This window comes from Talpa europaea, assembly GCF_964194135.1.
Source record: "Talpa europaea genome assembly, chromosome: 5".
NCBI classification, from domain to species: domain Eukaryota; kingdom Metazoa; phylum Chordata; class Mammalia; order Eulipotyphla; family Talpidae; genus Talpa; species Talpa europaea.
The window spans coordinates 143,320,296-143,324,854 of NC_140071.1; positions in this window are offsets into that span (position 1 = coordinate 143,320,296).

Below are 4,559 nucleotides of genomic sequence, written 5' to 3' on the forward strand. Positions count from 1 at the left end.
AGTGCCCCAGGTTCCGCTGCTGTGAGACCGTGGGGACCTCCTCAGTGTGTCTCACCCCGGCGGCCTGGGGCCTTGCTCCGCTCTCCCCTTCTGAACCTCCAAGGCTCCCTGCTCTCCTCTCCTGGTGAGCTTCTAGGCATCCCGCAACGCCCCTCGCAACCCCCCTCGCCTGCGAGGCCTTCCTTCTTCCGCCACCTCCGTGCGCCCTCCATGCCTCCACCAGGCCGCTGTGAGCACCGGGTGGCCGGCCCCGCCCCGGCCCACGACCAGCGGGAGTGCAGATGGAGGTGCGGGAGAGGGCGCGGGCCCCAGCGTGGACTCGGGAGACCACGTGCCCGCGCCCGCAGGCCCCGGGTGCGGCCAAGCTCGACTGGAGCGGCTCCCTGGGCGAGGACAAATCCCGCGGCGGGCACCGGGGGTGGGGGCGGGAGCCCGGGAGCAGGCTGGGTTTTAAGGCCTTCCACGCGCCCTCTGCCTGATACCAGGCGGCAGCGTTTCAGGCGTGACCGGGTCCAGCGGTGCCCATGTCCACTCAGTCAAGGGGGCGACGGCAGCACATCGGGGCCCAAGGGCGGCTCAGCCTCGTCACAGGCCAGGTGCAGAGGCGGGTTGCTAAGGAGCCATCTCCCGCCCTTCTGTCCCCCCGCAGCCACGCGGGGGCTCTCCGAGGACGGCCCCGCCTTCTGCTCCGGTCTGCCTGGAGGAAGAGGCCGCCTGTGCTGACGGGCGTGAGCGGGGAAAGCGGGGCCCCCCTCCCCTCCCAGCCGAGGGGAAGCAGTGGAGGAACTGGGGGGGTGCTGCGGGGAGAGAGCGGGGACCCTGTGAGCCCCGCTGGGCGTGCATGTCCCTCCCCAGACGCTGGGCTCCCTCCTGGGGCCGCGCCCTGATGGTGGGCGTCGGGAAGGGACACTGGGGTCCTAGAGTCCCCTGGAGATTAACCCATGAATTCGGCCCCATCCTTGGGGGGGACAGTGCGACGCTCACGCAGCCCCGGCGCACGCTTTCAGCACCTCGGCTTCTTGCAGGGGTGTGAACCCGCGTGCAGGAGCAGGAGAAGCGGGCTTCCATTCCCACGCTGACTGCTCCTTCCACACTGACTGTCGCTCCACCAACCCAGCGGGACTTGCCTGCCTCGCATGTAAGGAAACGAAAGGTGGGCCGGGCAGCACGTCTCTTGGAAAATCCTTTCTAGACGGAAATGAGAGCGCGCGAGGAGGCTAACATTCCACCCGACACGAGGCAGCCCGGGCGCTCGGCCCCCACAGCGCCCGCATCTGCACGGATCCCGAAAGTGGGTTCATTAAAATAGATCCTTCTTCTGGCTTCTCACTCCGATTAAAGCCAGTCCCCAAGGATTTCTGCCGAGTCGCGCGCAGTGGCTGGTGATTCCAGGACAGCCCCGGAGGCAGGGTTGGCTCCGGGGAGCCATCTCTCAGCCCGGCTCTTCCTCTCCGCCTGAGTCACAGGCTGTGACTTCCAGCTGGGCCTGCTGCTGCGCCGAAAGGCGACGTTTCTGGCCTCCCAGCAGCCGGGCTTGCTGAGAAGGGTGAGACGTCTGAAGTCTCCCAGAAAGGGAGGGGCATGTCTCTCCTCCCGCTTCCACTCTTCTGGTGGACTCGGGAGGTGATGGCGGGAAACCAGGCAGCCACCCTGCACTGAGAGGAACTACGGCAGGACTGTCAGAAGAGCAGTCCACAAGAGCCGGTGTTCCCGACGGCTCTCGAGTTGCCGATCTCCCAGGATTGCCTGCCTGGAACCTCTTTCATGGACTTAAGAATAATCTTGCCTGCAGGGGTCACTAGGACACTGGGATTTCTTGTCATATGCAGAGGAACCCAACCCTGACTGACCCACCCCTTCCTGAGCACAGCCTGGACCAGCGCAGGCACTGGAGTTGGGCCAGGACCCGCGGAGAACACTCCAAGTGTCTGCCCCAAGCTCTCGCGTTGGCAACGATGGTTGAGAAAGGAACTGTTACAGGGCAGCCCCGATACAAAACGGGGTGCCTGACTGTGGGTCCTCACCCGCGCGCTTAAAAGGACTTACCAATGCTCCACTGCAGGCGCACGCGAAAGGTTCATAAAGGGTTTATTCACAAGGGAAGGGGAGATGAGGAAATGCACAGCTCAGGGAGAAAAGTGGGAGACAAAGTTTTAAAGGCGTCCTCCCCGATCCGCCGATCGATCTGGAATCCCAAAGGGCGCTCTGAGAGCCAGCCGCGAGCAGGGAGCCGTGAAGCCAGGAGGCGAGCGAGAGAGTGACCCCCCCAAGGCCCACGTGTTTGGTTTTTATACCCAACCTGGCTGCTTAACTCCACCCTCAGGTCCCAGCCACCTTCCCTTTGGTGGTGACGGGATTTGTCTTTCCCCAAGTCCTGATGGCTTTGGTCTGGCGTGGGGGTGGCGTCCACAAAGCCTGCATGGGATTAGCTCAGGACATCCTTTCCCCCTAACAGAACTGGCTGTCTGGGGGAGCCTGAAAATGCAGTTTTGAGGGGATCTGTTAGACTTTAAAGTGGTGAACAATAGGTGATGGGCCGAAGTCCCAGGTTGAGGCTGGAGGTGTAAGTTTTGGAAAGGCCAGGAGAAAGTGTTGTGTCTCTAAAACCATGCATTGCAGGGCCTTCCCGGTGGCGCAAGGTGTTAAGACGCAGCCTAGGAAGCTGTCCGCAGCCTCTGTAGCACCAGTTCGATCCCCAGCCGGCCAGGGAGCTGCCCACATGGCTCAGCAGACCTCTCCTGACTCGCCTGCAGCTCCCTTTGCAGTGTATTTCAGTCAGTCTGCCTGTTCTGCTCCCCGCTCTGTCTCTGGTGGATCCGCTCAACCCCTGCATCTGTGACCTGTACCCCAGCTCTTGTATGCATAAATAAATAAATCTTAAAGAAAATAAATAAAACCATGTGTTGCAGGGAATCGCTCCGGGAGGTTGATGCCCAGGTGAGTGGCCTCTGCTGGGCAGGTGAGGACAGTGTGTCCAGGAGCGGAGCAGCGGCCATTGGAGTGGGAGATGGGGCTGGACTCAAGGTCAAGGTCAAGGCTGACTTTGATAAGGAGCCTCAGGGGTGAGGTTTGGTGACTGGGACTTAGAGCTGGGGAAACTCAGATCAAAGGCGCGGCGAGGGGCTAACACGCCCCGTGAGGATGGCCTGTGTCAAAAAGGCCAGCAAGAGCAAGTGTTGGCGAGGGCATGGGGAAAAGCAGCCCGTGCCACCGCCGGTGGGATGTAGACGGGTCCAGCCCCTGTGGAGGTCAGTATGGAGAAGACCAAACCAACCAACCCAGAGATACCACGTGGCCTGGCAATCCATTCGCAGGTATTTGCCCAAAGAACGTGGGAACACTGACATGGAGATGTCTGCACACCTGTGTTCACGGCGGCCTCCCCCACAGCGGCCAGGTGTGGGGCCGACCAGCGTCCAGTCCAGGTGACTGGATGAGGAAATCCTGGAAGATAAACTTGATGGGATCCTGCTGGGCTACTCAAAACGATGGAACAGTGCCTTCGGGGACGCGGCGAGTGGATGTGGGGGGGCGATGCTGAGTGCAGGAAGTCTACAGCATGCAGTGCGCGAGCTGGGAGCCATGAGTGACACGGGGGCACCTCTCGGGAATGAGATCTACCCCCCCAAACTGTAGTCAGGTTTACCGGACAACTGCAAAAGAGAAGCGCTGTTTGGACGGTTCCAGAGAGAACCGGTGGAAAGAGTGGAGACCAGAGGCAACTCAGGGGCTTGCTTTTTAGGGAGCAGTGTCTGGGGTGGCTCGCGGGCGGGAAGCAGCTGGCGCCCGCACACCCACTCTGCCTGTTGGACCTCGGGCCGGCAGTGGTAACAGGAGCGCAGAGCGACCTTGGCAAGGGAGGGTCCTTCCCGGCCGCGCTGGGGAGGGGCGCAGGCCTGGGGGGCCCCGGCGCGGGGCGCGCTCACGGGGGCCCCTGCCGCAGCCCCTGTTGGCGGCCAGGGGCGGGGGCAGAGCGCGCGCCCGTTCCCCGCCTGGCGTGCACCAACGGCTTCTCAGGTTCCGGGGACTTTTTATGGATCCGAATTGGGGCACCCTGGGGAGCTAGTGACCAGGGAGAAGGGGCTTTAAAAAGCGTCGCTTACAACGCGCCAAAAGCGCCTCGACGCCCATCGAGGAGCGGGGGGCAGAGCGGGAGGGGCCCGGGGCGGCGCAGCCGGAGGCGGCAGGGAGAGGACAGGCCGCCCGCGCCCGCGCCCGCCGGCCCGCCCCTCGTACCTGTCGGCGGCTCCGCGGCGCTCCCGGCACCTCCACCCGCCGCGGGCGCCGGGGCCAGCGGGACGAGGGGCGCAGGGAGTCGCAGTCGGCGCGCAGGGGTGCCGTTTGGGCGTCGTCACCTAGCAACCGGAGGCTCGCGCCGGCGCTGTCGGTGGGGAGACTACGAGCCCCAGCATGCACAGCGCCCTCGGCGCGGCTGGGCACGCGGCTCCAGGGCCCCGCTGCCCGCAATGCCCCTCGGGACTTGTAGTTTCGCGGCCCGGGCGCCCGGCGGGGCGCGGCGCGCGCGGGGATTGGGCGCCTCCCGGCCGGCCCCGCCCACG